Source organism: Crocodylus siamensis, chromosome 4 (assembly GCF_052110815.1).
Source record: "Crocodylus siamensis isolate JL-2025a chromosome 4, ASM5211081v1, whole genome shotgun sequence".
NCBI lineage: Eukaryota > Metazoa > Chordata > Crocodylia > Crocodylidae > Crocodylus > Crocodylus siamensis.
The window spans coordinates 40,268,665-40,290,010 of record NC_143398.1 but is presented as its reverse complement, the minus strand read 5'-3'; positions in this window follow the sequence as shown (position 1 = coordinate 40,290,010).

Here is a 21,346-nt window from a genome sequence, read left to right as displayed (position 1 = left end):
GAGGAGAGGAAGAGGAAAGCAGGGAATGGGGAAGGGCCAGGGGAGTGAGCAGAGGGGAAAGGATGGCCCATGGCTGGGGGTGGGGGGGGGTAGGCAGGGGATGAACGTGGCAGGGGGCAAGTACAAGCAGAAGGTAAGCTACTTGACCTCCCCACACCACCTGCACCCTGGCTGCTTCCTGCCCTGCAGTGGTGGAGGTGTGTGAAATAAAGATGACCCTCCAGCTCTTAGACACTGTACATGGAAAATTATAGCAAACGTATACATTTTCCATGTATAGAATCTAATTATGGGGGGGTGATTTAAATTCAGAGTCATCTTAAATTCTATTAATTATAGTATTCATAGTAATAGTAAGTTGAGTAAGAGCATAACAATTAAGAAGATGTGTACTTACCTGCAGAAGATGGTGCTCAGCCATGAAGTGGGGAATAGCATTCCTTTACATAGGACAGATGGTGCTCATCTACAAGGGCAAACATTTGACTAACAGACTAGTATGAGTTCCCAGAACCCTTTCTAATCTTGTCACTAAAATAAATCTTAAGGTATCTTTTATTTTGAGAGATTGGCAGTGCCTCCGCCCCCTTTTTTCAAAGGTGAACACACTCAGGTTATCGATCGGTGGTTGAATAAATTTTGTGGGAAGAAGTTTTGAATCCTTTCAGTCGGGGGTGGGGGGTGGGTTACAACCCAGATCTCTCACTTCACTTTCTGTGCAAGTGCTTTAACTCCCAGAGTACAATGTAAAGTGGTCACCACTTCAAGCTGTTTTTAATTAGACTGAAAGCTATCGGTGTGACTTAGGCATGTTCTGAACATGCCTAAGGGACTGGGTGTTTCAGAGGAATTAGGGACTTCCCCAGCACCAGAATTTAAATTCAAGCTGAAAATTTCCTGAGCAGACTCAGAACTTTAAATTCAGGAACTTTATGTAGAGGAACCTAGAGAAAATTGCAGTCTAAAATGGATATGCTAAATAGCTTAATATGTGTTGTTGCCATCTTAGATAGTTATTTAGAATTTAAATTTCACCTACGTCCTTTAGATGCCTGGAGATCCTATATAATCTGGCTCTTATTCTCCAATGCTAGGAAATATGGAATACACAAATGGAATGAACATTTGCACTCGCATCTTATTGTTCCTGGTCTACTGTTATCTTCCTGGTCTATGGTGAAAGGATTTTTTCCAAATAAATGACCAACTTGTCCTCATATTCTGGTGATCTCTGTCAGAATGGTTTCTTTGGGGCATAAATTAAATCAGCCACACATTGGAAGTATTGTCTTTCCCAGTGTACAAGACTAAGTGCTCCCAAGAGTCAGTAGCAAAGCTGGAAATATAACCCAATTTTCTTGTGTCCTGGTCATGGTCTTTAGACATTAGGCCATGAATTCACACTTTTGTCAGGTAAATGACTATACCTGTCTATTCTCACAGAGTGACACCCAGAAATTCTGTTTGCCCCAAGGTCTTACAATCATACTAATATATCAGAGCAATGAATACCATGTCAAAAACTTGTCTATTTAGAAAGAACCATATACATTTAGTAGCACAAATCTTAAATCCAAAACAGTGTTCATGATCTTCACTCTTCAGACTGCAGATGATTTATGAGCCTTGACAAGCTAATTTACAGTTCTACTGTTTGTATATATCTGCCCTATGTCTAACAGGGCTTCTGTTAATTCTTGTATGAAATAGTCATAGTTGTTCATAAAATATGGAAGGTTATTTAAAAAAATCCCAAACAGATTCAATTGTGGATCACAGGGGAATATGTTCAAAATCACTTTAGAGGAAATTTGATAATGATTTGTCCCAGCTTGTGTTTCATAAACCAAAGAGAAATCCCAGTTTCCAAACAGAACTCTAATGATATAAGAAAGTGAAATACAATAACAGCAATTTGACTGACAAATATATATCTTGTCAGTTCGGAAGGTATTGAAAGCAAACTTCAGCAGATCATGAGGCTGGATTTGCTATGTTTCTATTATCATCTTAATACAACATGATATAAGAGGATTGTTCTACAATCATATTTACTACTGACAGGCAAATTACCTTTATAATTATGCATACCCATTAACATCTTCTAAATATCTGAAGACAACAAAAAAAGTCTTAAACAATCATAAGACTCAAATTCTTCCTGCCACATGTGTATATCACTCTCATTAATGGTAATAGGATACATGTGCATGTATTGAATGAAGACTAGAACTGGCTGAATTTTTCATTCTGAGCAGTTTATTCTGAGAATAAAGTTTTTATTTCACTCTTTTTTTGTGCATAAGTTGCCTGCAAGCTAATTGCATCAATTGAAAAATGGTTGTTATTTAAAAGTGTTCAAACAATAAGTTATATGAACAAATTTCAGCCAAGCAGTGAACTGTTTGTAGCAAGTTTATTCATTCACTACACATGCAGAATTCAAAATTCAGTGTGATAGATAACCTAATTCACATGAGAGAGTTGCCATTTCCTAAATGAACACCCTATCCTATATAAAATCCTTTCATTTGTATCCAGCTTATAATTTGTTCTGCCACCCACATACATTTCACCTCATCGCTTAAGGATTTCTTTCTCTATTATAAGAACCTCAGTAAATGGACCCCTTCCAGTCTGATCCTTGAGTTCCCACTTCCCGTGAAGACTTCTATTGACTTCAGAAAAACTATTTCTGGGTATCATTAATCTGGAAATTTAACTCACCTACTCAGCTGCCTAAAATTTGATTTAGGAAGCTAGCAATTTTTATTTTAAACCCTGGCCTTGATTTCTTGGGATTTATAACACCTAGGTTTATATTAAGCTCACTGTCATCTAATTTTTGTCTCCTCGTGTTTAGGATAGAAGGGCAGTAGGAGAAATTAATTCTTTCCTTGAAAATATTTGCCAAGAGTCAAGAGAATTACCTTCCTTGTCTTTCTCTCTATGCAAAACTGCTAATGGTAGGTAAATTGGGAGAGGATTTCTGGAGCTACATAATTTTTTCTTCACAGCTAGCAGCCTAAAAAGAGACATATCTAGGCAGGGTGTGACCATATGGAGAATATTTGCTGGTTGTAGGGCCACGTATGGTTCTGGATGGACTAATGGATTTGGACTTGATTCCGCTCAGAACACGAAAAATGTCTATAAAAAAATGTGAAAGATGTTATATTTCCACATGCCTTACAGGAACAGCAGGGGGCACTTTCTGCAAGACTGCTGCTGCTTTGGAATCACTATTTAGTCTTTTCATCCTCACCATTTAAGCGGGGGTTAAACAAATATTCTGTCTGGGATGTATTAGACAGTATTCTGTCCTGAGCATATAGTGGACTAGATGACCACCTTCTGGCCTTTTCTATGATTCTGTGATCAAAAGAGAAAAAAAACAACCCTAAGTCAAATGAATGATTATTATGCTATTCTCATTATGTTTAAAGTGTAGATCTGCTGTCTTTGATCATTCAGATCTGCTTCATTTTCTATATTATTCTTCGTTATTTCAGTATATGAATCTCAGTAGGCATGCACTTTAATAAGCAGTAGACTATTTTACTGTGGATTAAAGCGTCACATAAAAAATTATGATATTACCCTAATGCACAATAAAATACTCTACTGCACGTTAAGCATCACTAAAAAAGCACGCAAATGTGCTACTGCACAGCCTAATGCACATTATTTTAGTATGTCACATTGGAGGTACTAAATTTAATGTGCATTAAAAAGGCACATAGATGCACATGTAGTTGTTTTTATCTATACAAGATCTAAAATGTTCCCATGGGCAATTTTGGTCCCTTCTGAATTTCACTTCCTGTGCCTTCTATTTTCTTTCTGTCAAATGTTACATGAAAAGCTAATGCAAGGGAATGCATTATGTTAGAAGTTACCAAAATCAGTTTCTCTTATGAATGAATGCAATTAAAATAATTAATCTAGAATTTCACTTCTGTACTCACTATTTTTTAGTTCACTTAGATCATGATGTATCACTATATCTACACAATGCAACATGAATTAATTTCTTTTTTCATGCTTAATGGAGATTCATTTGACATCTAGGTCTTTCTATAAAAACTAAAAATCACCTTGCACACCTAAGTGCAAGGTGTTAGGGCCCAGTAATAGTCACAGAGTGCTTTGACTATCTAACCAAGTAATATTCAGCATTTAAGAGCTGAAGCGATGAGAAAGTCAATGGATATAGTCACACAGAACTACACAGTAATTGTGGCATGTCATCCTGATATGACCCAATGTACTCATGTATGGATGCAACATCCTAGTGAAAATATTGCAAAGCAATATCGAGGCATCATGCTGTGATTATTTTGTGACTATCTATGAATATTTGACTGTATGTTTTTTTTTTTCTCTCTCTCCTTTGCTTTCTTACTGTTCTGGCTATTTACAGCGACTAGATAGTGGCCTTTCTGATCTCTTCCCCTACTTCTATAAACCTCTTTTCTCACTGTTTTCTGAGTCAGGGAAGTTTTTTAGTGATGTGTATCCATTTATTCACTGGTCTCCCCTTCATGTTTACATGTGTCAAGCAGCATAGGGAACATGTCTGTGATCAGTGCCTTCCACAAACTTTCTACTCGCAGGCAGCATGAGAGATACTTGTAATGAGCTCATTGACTTCATAAGAGCCATATGCAAAGCATTAAACAAAACATGCACTCCTGGTGTCACAGGAGAAGTTGAACTATCTTGTCCCTTGATGAAAAAAAATCACTCTTTACTATGAAACCGGTTTCATTTATAGAGATGAAGATCTTTGGTCTGAGAGTTCAGCTGTAGTTAAAGGTGGGGAGTGTATATAAATTGGAGTGGAGCATACGGGCTATAAGGTTGCTGTTACAGTTTTAGAGCATGCTGCCATTTCTGACACTGAAATTACTCTCCTATGAAATATTCTGTTGAATTTGCATTTTATTCTGCTATTCAGATATTTGATTCTCCATTTATGTTTTAACTCCCACAGCAGCCTCTACGGGGTAATGCCAGCTGTTGAGTCAGCAGCATGAGTGCAACTCAGACATTGTGTGATTACCGAGTTTTCTCTTATAGTCTCCCTAGAGGCAGTCACCTGCTTTGTCACTGAGGAAAATGACTCATGTTGCATCCAGACGGATATCTGGAGTCCCAGAATAAGCTTGACATGATTCTAGTGCTCAGCATGAATTTAAAAGGGAAATTCACGGAAGCCTCCCACGGAATGAGAATAACAGCTAAAGAAATGTATTTGAGGCATATGTATGGTGAATGTGAGAAAGAAAAGATAGATGGGAAATCTATTACACTTTTTTCTTTTCTTTCTTTTACAGTAGACCCAGGAGATGCTGGCAACAAAGAAATGAGAATAAATCTGGACTAAGTGGCCTGTGAATGATCTCTGATGCTTTCTATCACTTGAGCTCAAGTATTATTCAAGCAACGTAGGAAGATTTGATTGAGATCTCTTGGGCACTAAATATGCCTACAGATATAAATCTGTTTTATAATTTTGCCTTAAAAGGCTGAAGAAATACAGTAGGTGTTTGCTTCAGACATACTGTACAAATGATGAATAAAGGATGTAATATAAAAAACTTGAAGAATGAAATTTTCAAAGCCAACTAAGTGAAGTAAATGTTTGATTACTTTTATAAATTAATGGAAGCTGAGCATTGAAACCTCTTTTCTGGTTTTGAAAAGCATGCCCTAAATGCACTTATTTTACACTGGACAGCAAATTGGATAGCTTATATTACTTTAACAGAAAAATCACAATTTAATTTTGTATGATTGCTTCTAAACTGTGACAAAAACTAGGGAACCTCATAGATATGAATAGTAAATAGCAAAATATAATGTTGCTGTTAAGGAACCCATTGCTAATAAGTTAACACAACAAACTAGTAAATGAACAAAAATACTAATAGAACACAAGGCTGTTGTAGTACCCGAGTTAATTTGTTTTTATTAATATTTCATAGTAGATGTTCTTTATACATAAAATCACAGCAAAATGAAACCATTCTACCCGATTTTGAATTGTGGGACCCAATCTAAATTTTGTTTTTGTCATGCAGAATATAATTGCTGAGGGCCTCTCTAAGGGCCAGAGATACAACTTCCTTTACCTATAAATGTTGGGTTACCATATTTCCAGTTCCAAAGAAGAGGACATGTGTCGGGGGGTGGGGCACCTCACTCCCAACCCAATGCCCTCTGGCCTTGCCAATGCCCCTCACTCCCAACCTGCAGCCCCCTGAACCTCCCGGTGCCCCTCACTCTGACCCACAGTTCCTTGCCAACCTGGCCATTCTGGTGCCCCTCACTCCTGAGCTGCAGTCCCCCATCCCTACTGGCATAAGCGTCGCGTAGGGGTGGCATGGGGGGGGCACACGCTCACCTTGAGATTGGCTGCCGTTGAAGCTGCCACTGGCTTCTGCGGGTGGTCACTGCTCACCACACACCCCCTTGCCACTGACATAGACAGTGCTCACTGCCACCAACACAAATGCTGGTGGCTGCAGGTAGTCCCCACTCACTGCCGTGGTGCTCCCCCAGTCTTGGGAGGCACCAGTCTACTGGTGCTCCTCACTCCTGAACTTCACCTCTATGCTCCCCCTAGCCCTGCCTGAGGGTGGCTCCAGCTGCTTCCGTCCCGACCAGGCCAGAGCGTGGTGGCTCTGAGTCATGTGGCAGTGGCAGAGTGAATCCATCCCTGATGCATGCAGGAGGGAAGAGGAAAGGACTGTGCACCCCTCACCCGGGGCTGGGGCTCCAGCATCACAGAAGGTGACCTGGCCATGCTCCCCTCAGCAGCTTCTCCCAACTGGCCTGGCCCCACAAGCAAGGGCATTGGCCCTGCTGCTGCTGATGCCCTTGGACATTGGTTGAGATTTCAAAAAACTGCCCAGATGGGGATCAGAGGATCCAAAAAGAGAACATGTCCAGGAAAGCCTGGACATATGGTAACACTAATCTGAAGGCCTTGTTTTATGTTATTTTGGGCAGCTCCTGGAACTATTAATTCCTGGATTGTCTGCATATTAACAGCATAAAGTGGTTTTAAGCATTCATTATTTGGCTCAAATTTACGCCACTCCAGGGCAGGATCCTATCCGCACTACCCGATCCTGTTCCATTAATGTGTAGCTACTTCCTGTAGATGTGTCACCCAAGTTGAAGTCCCACATTATCCCTGACTGTAGAGCTTGTCCTGACTCACTAGCCCCCTAGTGAAAACTCACACATACAGCTCCTAATCCTGTCTCTGCTCACCAGGCCTCTAGTGGCAAGTCACAGCTGTGCAGGTTGGGGGGCAGTCAGAGAAGGTTTCTAGACTAAGGGTGTGACTGCTTCAATTCCAAGGTAACACCAACACTGAACAATATGTGGTATATGTAATGTACCTTTAAGGAGCCAGAAGTGAGAGAACCCAGTCTCTACCCCGATGCCCTGTGGGTGTGGTTTTGTTGGTGGTGGCTTGTCCTTGTTCTCCCTGCAAGCTAAGAGTGTGTGAGTTGCTGAATCTTGTTCCTAATAAAGATAAAACTGTTTACCACCTCATCAGTCTCCGCTGAATGCTGACCTGAGGACAGAACCCCAAAGGCATGGAGGTCTGAGTGAGTGCCCCATCCCAGGAACCCAATGGCATACGGTAAACATTATATGGTGTAAGAAGTGACCCGTCTCTTCATGGAGGCACCAGCACCTGAGTAAGGGGGTTATAGTTTTCATTCCAAAAAGACAAAAAAATGGAGCATTTCAAACTTTCATTCTCCTTCACTGGAAATCTTGGGGAGAATTGGAGGAGATGAGAACAGAAGGTTTGATTATACCTTGCAGCCATAAAGGCTGAGCAAGAGGCAGAGGATTATAAAATTGCAATCATGTTTTACTGCTTTGGGGATAAGGCCCTAGAAATTTACAACAACATGAAAGGGGTGTTTGCAGACTCCAATAACCAAACCCTTACATAGGTGTTTGCAGTATTCAAGAACTCCTGTGAACCCAGAAAAAGCCCAGTTTTTGAAAGGTATCAGTTTTGGCAACTTAGATACAATGAGGCTACAGGCATGGGTGATTTTGTTACAGGGCTCAGAAGCAGACCACAGTATTGTGAGTTCGGATCTGCTGTGGATGTTATGTTGAGGGACAAAATTGTCTTCAGCAAAACTCAGAGAAAAGCTTCTGGAAAATCCCTCCCTCACCCTGGCACATCTGCAGGGCAAAGGCTCTCACAAGTGCTCAGGCTCCTGTTAAGTCTGCAGAAGTAAGCTTGAATGCAATTGAGCAACAGCAGAACTGCCAGAGTACTTCACAAAACCAAAGCAAGCCATCAGTGAAATTTGCTGCACAGGACGGCAATCAAGCTAACAAAGGCAGAACTTGCAGAAGGTATGGAAGCACACACAAGCCTTGCTCCTGCCCAGCTTTTGGAGAAACTTGTTACAAATGCTCTGGTGTAAACCACTTTTCAAAAATGTGCATGTCAAAGGGAGTCAGCACCCTATATATCAGCACAATGTATGCCAGGCAGCATTCACAGGCCTTTGATAACCAGAATGCCTGGTACAGCACAGTCATGATTGCCAACTTTCCAGTTGACAAACATTATCTCAGCAGATGTAGCAAAGGCTTTACAAGGCATAGTACGCAAGACTCCAGCTCATGTTACATTAGTTGCATTTGGCCGTGCACACATCAAACCACAAGATGCAATAATTGCATACTGCAAATCTGGTGCTAATGAACCTGATTTAACTTTTTATATAACAGACAACAGTGACGCACCAATACGTGGTATGGTGGCATGCAGCACTTTAGACCTTATCAGAAGAGTCCATGAAATGGCCCTGACAACACCTACAACCAAGGCAGAACTTCTCAAACTATATCCTAATATTTTTAAAGGCTTGGGCCAACTTCCAGGTACTCACTACATCTATGTTGACCCAGTGGTACCACCAGTTGTGCACGGGTGTTGAAAAATTCCCTTTGCAACCCTAAGCAAATTGAAGACCACCCTGGAAACACTGGAAGATATGAGAATCATTTTGAAAGTGACGCCACATCCTGGGTCAATAGGCTTGTGATCAGACAGAAGAAGGATGGTTCACTACAACTTTGTGTAGACCCATGAGACCTCAACAAGGCATTGTTGAGGCAGCAGTTTTTGATCCCCACAGTAGAGGATATGCAGAAGGGCTTGTCAGGTTAAAAGCTTTTCACCATTCTTGATGAAAAGAATGGCTACTGGCAAGTCAAACTGGACAAGAATCAGCAGAGCTGTGTACTTTTAACACCCCAGGAGACGGTACCACTTCAATCACCTTCCCTTTGGTATTAAGTCAGCTAGTGAAGTATTCCAGCAGAAGAGTCATGAGTGCTCATGTGACATTCCAGGACTTCACATAATCATGGATGACATGCTCGTGGCAGCTACCAAAGAGGAGCATGATACTATCCTGAAACAAGTCCTGGAGAAAGCACGTCTGAAAGGAATAACATTTAATAGGGAAAAAATACAGTTTTTAGTCAACATCATTAGGTGCCTGGGCCGTATCTTCTCAGAAGATGGTGTCAAACTAGCTAATGACAAAGTAGAACGACGCCCCCTCCACCAGACAAAAACGGGCCTTCAGAGGCTCCTCACAACCATTCAGTATCTGGCTCAATACATTCCACACAAGTTGAGCCTGACAGCCCCACTGAGAGCGCTTCTCAGGCAATGGGCACTGTAACAGGGCCTTCTCAGGGTTGATTTGCCTGTGGCCCACCCACCTGTTTCTGGACCAACCACCCGCCTTCTTTCCCACCACGCCTTGATGACATTTAATTAAGTTGTTATTTAAGTGGGAAGCTGCCCATTTTCTTGCCCCAATGCCAAGAGGTGCTACCTGTGGCTCTGTACCTCCCCTATACCACAGCCCATGCCTTGCAGATGGCATCCATAGTTCTTACAATCACTGGCCCCACACTGGGCCCCAGGCTCCTCCAATCAGGACCCTCTTAGATCCCTCCATTCCAGCGGCCTACCTTGCCTTCATTCAAGCTAATTAGCTCCCTGAAACTATTTTCCCCCTCTCAGGTATGGTCCCTTCCCCTGGGACCTTTGGCCACAACCTGGCCCTACCTCCAAGGCCAGTTGGGAACCTCAGGCCATCCAAGCTCTGGGTATCCCTTGCTGTGAGCCCCTGGCCCTTTTGACCATTCTGGTTCCAGCCCCAGCCTGGATCAGTCAACGGTACTCTCTTGATCAGGTCAGAGTCTCTAGCCCCACTCTCACTCCTGGGTCCACCTTCTAGCCCTACTAGCGGGTGACCCACTTGGTTGAGGAGGCTGGCATTAAGATGCTCTGACCCACCTTTCACCAGGGTAGTAACTGGCTTGGCAGCTCCTAGGGACTCCTGCACCACTGAGAGCCCCACCAGGCAACCCACTCCTGGCAGAGTGCAGTTTTAGGTCACACCCAGGACCAGGAGCCTCCAAGCCAATGCCTACAGCTCTTCCCTTACCTCCAGGATGATACATAAAGCCTCACAGCCAGGTAATTTTGCTGCCTGCTCTGCCAGCAGCAAAAATGCTGTTCATATAGTCAGCCCTGAATCTAAAATGGCTGCTGTAATCAGGCACCTGCTGGCTGTTTGGCTTGGGTCTTAAAGTCGCAGGCACAAACAGTGCTCATAACTAAGCAAATCTTCCATGATCTAATAACAAAAACGTTAGCAATTTAACTATGGTTACACCAATCTTACACAGTTGTCCTGCAAATTTACAAACTGAGCCACAACTTTGACTTATCCAGTGTTTATTGGTTTAGAAATAATAATGGCAGGCCATTTTTCTATCCTTTATAACAGACATGTTGCATTCAAACGAATCAGTTCTTGTGTACTTATTGGAATGTAGATACATTGGAGAATTCCTTGGTTCCTAAGATTCTATGTGACTGTTTACATCTTATAAATTGTACTGAAGCTTGGATGCATTTTGAGGGTACTACATATTTCTTTGAAAAAGTCTTTGGTGGATGCACACACAAGTACCCTTCTTATAAAAATGAGAAGAAAAAAAGCAAGCCAACTATTCAGTGTATGTAAACTGACATCCGGTGACTGTAGGTACCCGTTTCTTTGATGTTTAGCTTCACCAAATCAGAAATTCAAATGTACAAATTTTTATAGATTTCTACAAATTTCAAATTGAGAAATTTACATTGGTGTACATTGGTGTACATACATCTGAGATCGTTTTCTATGTATGAGAGAAATCCTCAATTCTGCTGAGGGAATGCGCTATAAAGAGAAATAATGGCTTTTTTTTTAGATTGAAAACCTAAAGATTTCTATCAGGCAAACTATGGTGAAATATGAACAAAAGTGCATGTTTGTAGCATTAATTGTATTTTGAACATCACAGCGGGATGATGGACAATGGAGCAATAGTCAGGATAACTCCTTTCAAATTCTGGCTCTGCCATTAGCCTGCTGGAAAACACAACATTTCTGTCTTTCTTTCTCAGCCCTGGCCCCTTTGTCTGTCATTCACTTATAACATTAGCTTTTCATGGTAGCAGCTGTCTCACTATAAGTGTGTACAATAGGACCTTAATCTTACTTCTTGTCTACAAGTGCTACTAAAATATACAATACAAGCCATCACTATCATTCTAATGCCATCATTTTGGTGTTCTTGAGACATTGTAAATTTACTGCTCCACTCACTGCATTTGGTGGAATTCTTTCCTCCTAAATCTCTTTAATCCATACATCAGTGTCTGCATTCCTGGCTGAGTCAACTGCAATTCACACTCCCACCGATGACTCAGAGGTTCATTTGGAATCTCCTCATAATTGCTGGTTGTTTTAAAAATCCCACTGTCCTCTCTTTGGTATGTTTTTGGCAAAGGGTAACATTTTCTAGAATTCACAAAATCAGCTCAGAAACTTGGCTCAAGAGAATGTTAAAAACTGTAATTTTGCAGTTAAGAAACGTTCTCTCTCTTTTAAGGGGAAATAAGATCTTTTCCTCCTTTGGTATGGATGTAGCCATACAGTCAGTGATTTTTTTTTTTTTTGTTCGTTTGCAACTCAGACAAGGACCTAAGAAGGCCCAAGAATATTTAGGAAAGAGCAAACCTTGCCATCATTCAAAAAGAACATTTATACACATGCTCCAAGAGTTGGGGGGAGCATCTCTAATTAAAGCATCTGTAGTTAAATCCAAGAGCCTCTCTAATTAAAGTGGCCAGAGCATCTCATGTATCAGCATCCTCAGGCTTCAAAAGGCTGGTGGGTGCACTTGAACTAAAGTTCCTTGAACAAGGGTTTGATAAAGTGCCTCTGCCAACATTTTAAAGTATGGAGATGCTAATACACAAGATGCAGGAGACTGCTGGAGCACGGTTATTGCCACATACCAGCAGACTTGATTAATCAAGTCTGCCCAGATGCACTGGAATTCCAGTGCATCAGAGCAGCCTTCCTGCTCATGTATAGGCACCCGTAGACTACAGTTCTTGTTCACATCTTTTAAAAATAATTATGTTTTATTATGTCCACTGTATACAACAATCAATCCTTATGACATTAAGCGCTGAAGAAAACTATGGGCATGTCTACACACCACCTTCCAGGGATATAACAACATGTTACATCATCATAGTTTGCTACAGCAAGGTAGCAATCACATGGGTCTACATGTGATCAGCAGCTACGTTGCTATAGCAGTGTGCTCTCCATGTATAGCTCACCAGTATAATGACGTAGCGGTGAAATCTAACTGTGCCATGCCGCATGGTGCAATAACCACCCATACTGCAACATGCTTTAGTACTTCAGTAGCTACATAGGCATAATTAGGGATAAGCAACTTTGTAGTCCCATGTATATTGCCCCTCTGAGGGTTGAGGAAGTGGAATAAAAGGTAGAAAGAAGGTTTATAGTTCTGAGTGAAACACAGCCCTGAAAACAGAGAATCTGATGCAGATTTGTGTAGGTAGCATCCCAATACTTGCAACACATTTAAAACAGATTTCTGGTCATCACTAGCTGAGGGTCAGTCAGCTCTTAGCTCCAGGGTTAAGTGCTGCTGGCTGTGAAGTTCCCCAGTCTGTTTCCTGATCAGACTTTGACATGTTTGGGAAAATAATTGAGATTGTGCCTTTCTGTTAAAGTTTTAAGAATCAAGATACACATTGGACACATATATATTACAAATACCAAAATAATCTCTTAATGAACATCAGGCAGAAACGTGTGTGTACTATAGAAGAGCAAATGCTATGTAGGACCTTGTAGTTTAAAATATGTAATGGCAACAATGTGAGAATGTGTATCTGAGGGTCACAGAGAGTTACCATATTTCCAGGTCCAAAAAGGATGACACCTGTTGGGGGGCGGGGCAGGGACACCTGTTGGGGGAACAGGGCAGTATGATGGGGGGGAAGTGACATGCCAGTGCCGTGCCCCTTCCCTTTCTGTTGCCCCTCCCTGGCTAGCCATACCTCCCCACACACCCTGCTGCTGCCCTTCACTCCCAAACAGCAGTACCCTGCCCGCCACCTCTTGCTGGTGCCCCTCACTCCCAACCCACAGTCCCCCAGTGCTGCCAGTGCCCTGCACACCCAACCCACGGTCTCCCATCCCAATCCCCGTCCCTCTCACTCCTGATCCGCAGCTCCCTGCCCCCTTGCCAGCTCTGCCAGTGCCCCTCACTCCCAACACACAGCCCCCTGTGACCCTCCCAGTCCTGCTGGTGGCCCTCATTCCCAACCTGCAGCCCCCTGCTCTACATCCCAGCCCTGCTGGTGCCCCTCACTCCTGACCTGTAGATGCCTCCCCACCCTGATGCTCAAGCAGCTGCCACATTGTGCACACATCTGTTCACTCTCTCTCTCTCTCTTTCTAGCTGGGTTGCTGGAACCTGTACAGGGAGCTTGGGACCCCTGACAGCCAATCACTTTGCCCACTGCTTCTAGCCCAAAGCAGCCTTCCCAGGAGAGCAGAAAACCCAGACATTTACTCTTATTTTAAAATCCACTCGGATGCAGCACAGGGATACAAAAAAGAGGGCATGGCTGGGAAAACCTGGGCATATGGTAACCCTATGCCTAATACTTAATTTAAGTTATTCATAATACACCAAATACCATTTAAGGTCTTGTTACATGTTGCACTTTGAGCTGCTCAAAATGTTGATTGGTGTTAATGCTAGCTCAGTTTTGGAAAAGTCACATCTTAAGGCTAAAAACTAGGGCTGGGCAAAACAGCACCATTCTGCTTCAACTTCCACTTTGATGTTTCAATGGAACAGTATTATGTTTTGAATTTTGTTTCATTTTGAAAGCACTGTTCCACTTCATTTTGTCAAAACTGTTTCACTGTTTTGATGTTTCACCCATTGGCTATTCCACACGCAGTGCTGGGAAGATCAATGCTGCCACTGGCTCCAGCCAGCAGCACCAGGTTCCTGGCAGGCAAATTGAGGGTCAGCCCTCCCCGGGGTGCAGACTATCCCCCTATCTACCTGCTGGATGACAGGAGGCTGGTGCTGTTGGCTGGGGCCAGCGGCAGGACTGATCTTCCAGGCATGGCCTGCGCCCAATGACAGTCCCAGCCAGCAGTACCAGCCTCCTGTCATCCAGCAGGCAGATCGGGGGCTCACCTGCACCCCCAGGAGGGAGGAGGAGGCTGTGCTGAACTCCTGCTGGGGGTGTGGATGAGCCCCCGATCTGCCTGCTGGATGACAGGAGGCTGGTGGTGCTGGCTGGGGCCAGCAACAGTACTGATTTTTCTGGTGCTGGGTGTGGGCTCTGCCCAGCACTGGTCCCAGAGGCAGCACCAGCCTCCTGTTTTCTGGCAGGCAGAGGGTGAGGGAAAGAACTGTTTAGGGGAGCTACTGTCCCTGCCCTGTGAAGGAAGCCCCTGCTCATGAGGACCTGATCTGGCCCCCTACCTCATCCACCCCAACTACCCTAGACCCAACTCTTGGACGCATCTGTGCCCTGTGACTTGACTACCTGGCATGTACTCTGCAGGCTGTTTGTATGGGGTTGTGGCCCTGGGGGTAGAAAAGTCACACCCCTGGGAGTGTAAGGGGGAATTGGTTTGGTGTCAGAACCACCCCCTGAGTAGTAGCAGAGTTCAGGGGATGGAAAACTTGTCCATACAGAACAGGAGGGTAGGGAAGAGGACACTGCATCCTGGGATGCTGGAAGATTGCAACTTGGATGGCTCAGCTGTGTAGAGTAGCCACACACTAATAGAACACAAGGTGTTTAACATGAATCAGAGATAAAGTTGCCCTGGAGTGGCACAACTTTAAGCCACCTAAAGTGTGCTTAAAACTTGTTTCAGATGTTAATGTGTAGAAAATCCAGGCGATAAGAGCTCCAGAAGCCACCTAAAATTAATGTGTCATAAGGCCTTTATAATGCCAGAGTGTGGCTTACATCTTTGCCTACTAAATTTGTATGATACTTTGTCTTTGAAGAGAATGGGAACCACTAACACCTACTTGTTCTACATACAATAGGTAGAAGGTTTAATTCCATATAATGCTTTCTTGAAGAGTCACTGAAAGACAAAAGTCATCTGGTATTTACTTCAGAAAGGGGTTAAGCTGATGTACCAGAGAAGGGGAGTTGTATAAGCAGTCCAGTAAACTGTCACTCTCCTGGAGCTGACTCCCAATGTCTCCTGATGGTCTTTGTTCTATATAGGAAACCCTCACTGTTCACACGTTTGGCATCCGTGGTTTCAAATATTCACGAATGCTGAACCCACATCTTAAATACACCTATTTAGCTTCATCTTCTAAGCCAACTGGCAGTTTACAGAAGAATTATTGAAATCAGTTCAGAAATATTCAGTTTGCTTAATTGAACTAAATGTCTGAGGTTCCAAAGTTGATAAATAAGGCATTGATAGTGCCAGGAAACAATAGTATAATATTACTATATATTTATTGCCATGTGTACATACACACACCCCATGTTTTCCCAGCATACTTTAAAAATACTGTTTCCTCTGTTGTTCTTTCTCTTGCATCCATTCTTGTGTTTTGCATATATGCTTGTTTTGCTGGGTAAGATTTTTCACTCTAAAAAACTATGGAGTTTTGTTGGTGTTGCTTGTTTTTAGCAATGGCTTCCTGAAATCTTTTGAACTCTATCCTCTTATAAGAGTATGGTATCTAGAATCTTTCTTCTTGTTCTGGTATAATATGTAGACTATGAGCTTACTCCTGGTTTCACTAAAGTCAGTAACAACACTTCAATTGACTTCAATGGATGCAATATTGGGTTCTTTATTATTTGGTTTGATGACATGTTCACTTTCCACAGATTGAACAAGGTAGACACATTTATTGTAATGCTCCCTTGAAAAATGAATTGCAGAGATACTGGGAAATGATAGAGCTATACAAGATGAGACTAAACACTGCTTTAAAAGTTTTTACACCTATTGCACTAGCTGGAAATGAAATGGAGTGTTTAGTGATGAATGGTAGTGGCAGCCTATCGACTCAGTAAGTGGTTCTTTTTTCTAGTCCCATATTCCAAGATGTCATTTCGAGATACGTATGTGAAGGAATCATAATTCAGAGAATAGAAGCTTGAGAAACAAGCACTGTGTATTTTCATTGTAACTAAAACTGTGTGTAAAAATGTAATTCTATGTCAGAAAAGATTTCAATATTTCAAACTTCTATGTAACTAAACCCCACAAATTTTAAAATTCTCATGAAAAGAGAATGAAGCCTTTGAGTTAGGAAAATCTTTTTGAAAGACTGTCAAAGGTACGGGAATCCAGGCAGTCCCTGTCTCAGGCACTCCAACTGAAAGGCTTCTCCAGGGCCAGAGATGCTGGAATCACAGGCTTCCAAGAATCTTGCGGCTGGAGTTTTAGGCTTTCAGCTCCCCATCAGCACACCAGGGAACCTGAAGAGGAACCAGGAGTTTGTAAACCCTTGCTGAACTAGAAGACTTGGGAACCAAGTCATAGCTTTCCATGGGATCATAGCTTTCCATAGGCCCACCAGGCTGATGTTTTGAGAGTCTGGAAACTTCTAGTAGTATGGTTAGGAGTTAACATGCAGAGTTCTACCAGAATACTACTTGGTTGCTGCTATAGCTTTGTCACAATTTAATGAGCTATTGAATACTTTTGCCAGAAATGGAGGAATAGGGTCAAATATTATCCTAATTTGTCAATCTCTTTATTATAATGGTGCTTCAGTAATAGAAGAACTGTCAAATATGTCTCAAGGGTGTCTTTTTGATATCCTGTTTACCGCACAATTCACTACAGTGTGTGTGTGTGTGTGTGTGTGTGTGTGTGTGTGTGTGTGTGTATTCCCTTTAAAAATTACTCCACATCTGCTGTAAGTTTTGAGATGAGCTTGGAAACAAATAGTACAATAGTAACAAGTAGATTGTTTTGGAGCAATCATAATTATTTCCTCCTATATAATTTATGCTGCCTCCACCAGCATTTGTTAGATCTTTTGATCACCAAGATGTTTGAAAATCCTCACTGTAGTACATGAGTATCAAAGAGAGGTAAGACGATTAAAAGAGGGTGGGGAGCATACACATTTTCTTTTTTTTCACTAAATCTTTGTTTTTAATAAAAGTTTTTTTGAAGTCCTGAAGTTTATTCCTGAAATGCCCACACACACACTGGGTCGTGTATTGGTTTTTGTGTGTGTTTTGATATGGGCAAAATGGCTTCTGTTGTTCTGGCCACGTGCACAGCACATGGCAAGCTGGTGCCTGTATCTAAGGAAAATCGGTAAATATTTGCCAGAGGAAGTAGAGAATGCTTTAGGCAGATTGATTGGTAGAAAGACTGCAGTGTGGTGCTCCCTAACTGGACAAGGCAGAGTGATGTCATACCAAGTATCTAAGAACAGCTCACTAAGGTGTGTGAGGGCTCTTATTCATCTGCCTGCTGAGATCTGCACAGCTACATTGGGACCCAGAAAAACTGCTCCCCAGGGGGTGGGAGTGTCTCTCCCCCTCTTCACTAGAGAGGCAAGCAAACACTACTTAAAAGGAAAGCCCCAAGTAGAGGAAGATAAATTCTGTTTTGGAGTCAGAGACTCCTATTTCCTTCCTCTTTCTTTTCTTCTTTTTCTTTTTTATTAAGTGAGTTAACACCCTGGGGGTGTGAGTTACTGGACCCAGCTGCCCAGGAACAGGTCCTGGCAGTTGCTGGCTATAGGGGCCTCGTCCCCTCTATCTTGCAGTTGTATGATCTCAGCACAGGGTGTAGCTGAAACCGGATGTCCAGGCCTCAGCCAGTGGCCGGGGCCTATTTTGCTGCTCTTTGTACAGCTATGATGTTTCAGCCTAGCTTTGTGTCTAACTCCTAGCTATGTGTTCAGGCCTCAGTGCAGTATAAGCCTAGCCAATTTTTGCGAAGTGAGGTAGGCCTCTCTTCTGAAGTTTTCTTTTGCATTTTCTTCCCAGAAGAGCTGGGATTGGGCCTAGGCCCAATGTGGCATGCTGCCTGGACCCACAGTTAATCCCTCAAACCTACCACGTGGAAGTGAAGATAGCCATACAGCATTGCAGGGAGCAACGAGAGACCTACGGTCTCCAGCAGTTTCCCGAGGCCCAGTGAACCCAAGAAGTAACTCAAAGGACTCTCCAGTGAAGCCCCCTTCTCCAGACCATTGCTGAAGGGCATGTATAAAGGGGCAAGCCCCTGGAACTGCCTTTTGGGTGAGCCCCGAGTCCCAGACTGCCTGGGTATGGGAGATGCCTCTGTAGGAGGGTGCAATCTGTGAACTGTGCCTTGTAGTTGGTAGTGTTTTAAATGATATTTAGTGCTTTCTTTGCCTTTCTTTCCTGTAACAAATTTGTTCTCTGTATTTACACTGCTTGCAAGGAGGGGGTTTTGTTTATGCAGGACACCCTAGTAATTTATGTAGTGTTTCCCAGGTGGTCTGGGTGAAGGCTCAATGTAAGGCAAACTTCATTTGACCCCAAAATTGAACCTGGCCCTTGTTGCTCTTGACCAGTGCAGAAGGGTTACATTCCCATAATAATTTATCTGTGTTATTTATAGTCTAGTAATCGAAACTATAGGTTATATTTGCTGTACATTGCAGCCAAATTATATGAGAAGTTCCTTTCAGTTATTAAAAAAAAATATTTAAGCAGAAAAAGTAAGCAAAATGCAGCGGTATTGATGTGTCTCAGTTTCATTTGTAATGGGACATCTGACAGTAAGACAGATGTTCATTATTTTGCTGTATCCAGGTATCACATGTTATTATCACGGCTTTCTACATTTCACCAGTTAACTTGTGGTTATATAAGTAGCCTATAAAAAAAAAAAAAAAGACAACTCCACACTAATGCCCACTGTATATTAACCAGATACTGGTTTAAGGGCCCTGCTACATATTCAAATTAAAGATGAATAGAAATCAACACATTTTCAAGCACTAACTTCATAGCTGGGTGGCTCTTTTTATACCTGGATAGTCATTTTTATTGTATTGTAATTACTTCATATTTGTGGCTGGTCTAAATGTATTGAGTGATGAACCAATTAATTGTGCAATAATTACTTTGCACTTGAGACTGTTCTTACTGTGCACGTGTAGCCAGTTTAAATTTATTGCGTGATTAACCAATTAACTGCATAATATATATGACATATAGCAGGGGGCTAACAAAAAGAAAATTGGGTTATTTCATTGTATACAATGACAATCACGTAAAAATAGAGGAAGCAAAATCATGCAAGTTTTGGTGTTCATGAATACCTAGTAAAACTAAGGTCACCAGCATGGGAATTCAGGGATCATGGATAAAACATCAGCCCTGTTGAAGTCAGTAGGAGGGGGATTTATTTGATTTCACTGGGCAAGGATTTCCCCCAGACACTCAATTTTGCAGAATTTCACTCACTGAAATTAATGGAGTCAGGCTGATTTTTCACCAATGCCAGATAAGGCCCTTATGTTTTGAAAGGTGTTTAAATATACAGAGTTACATATTCCCTTTTTTTTTTTTAACTTTTTTGTAAGATTATTAACATATACATTTAATAAAGTGGCCTAACAAAATCATATTTTTTGTGTAAGGGCCATTGATATAAAGCTGTTCCTTTCAGCTGGGGAGTTGCGCTCAAAACTAGTTAAAGTTTAGACCTTAACTCAGGATGCAGGACACCATTCTTGGAGAGTGTAACACTTTTGGATTGAGCTTTGAAAAGGCTATAAATACTCAGTGAACATGCTGCAGAGATTGAAGCATCAGTTTGATATATGACTACCAGTGTGTCAGCTTGTTGCATCTCTTGCAGTAACAAAAAGGAAAAGAGGATAAAAGGCGAAAAAAGCTGGAGATCAGGCCACACAGATATATTGACCTCTACTCACTGGCAACTTAGAATTACATCATTATCCTCTGCTATTTTAGGGTTATGTGAGGAGGCAGTCCAAGGGAGACCAGTTTAAATTGACTGCTTCCAGGAATAAAAAGTTTCTACAGGATTTTTGAAGCAAATAATACCTTCAGATCTCTAGTTTCCTATGTCTGGTCTTTGAATAGTGAAGCACTATCTGTACAGACCTACAATTTTTAATTTTCTACTTTCCATGTTAATTTCAATCAGAGCATTCTTCAGACAAAAAATGATTCATAGGTTTTCAGTGTGAAAAAAGATGTATTCAATGAGATTCTTCAAAGAGAGGAAATTGTTTTGCGTATATAGGAATTGCCATACTTGAACCAGTCTTTGGTCAGTTAAATGCATTGCCCAATCTTTGAGAGTTGCCACTATTACTTCAGAGGAATAAGGCAAGCAGTTGTGATTCACAGCAATTGAATAGCTAGTGAAAAGATAGCACTTGCTGTGGTGGGCCAGTAGGGGATATCCCTGCATTGAGCCACCCATCTCACTATGCCCGACCACCTTCCAGGCTCTGAGTGCCTCCCTGGGGGTGCCTCATATCTGTCCATCCCCCTTCCTGGAGCACACCCATTAGCCAGGGTAAAAAACTGCCACCAACCATGGCTGGGCTTTATTTTGGCTCTGTACACCCTGGGAAACACAGGCCTAGTAGCCCTCAAGGGTACTTGACTTACTTCAAGCACTTGTGCTTCTGACTGAGAAAATCATCCCCAAGTAGTGGTCTCCCTTGGTGAGCTGAACCAAGGGGACCCCAAGACATAATCTATACCCACACCCAGTAAGTCCCCCACGCTAGGTACAAAGGAGAACTTTATTGGTTACAAGGGGTAGGGTTGCAATAGGGTACAGGGTACAGCAATATCAGAGAAATCCCATAGAGCAAAATCCCATGGCTGGGTAGC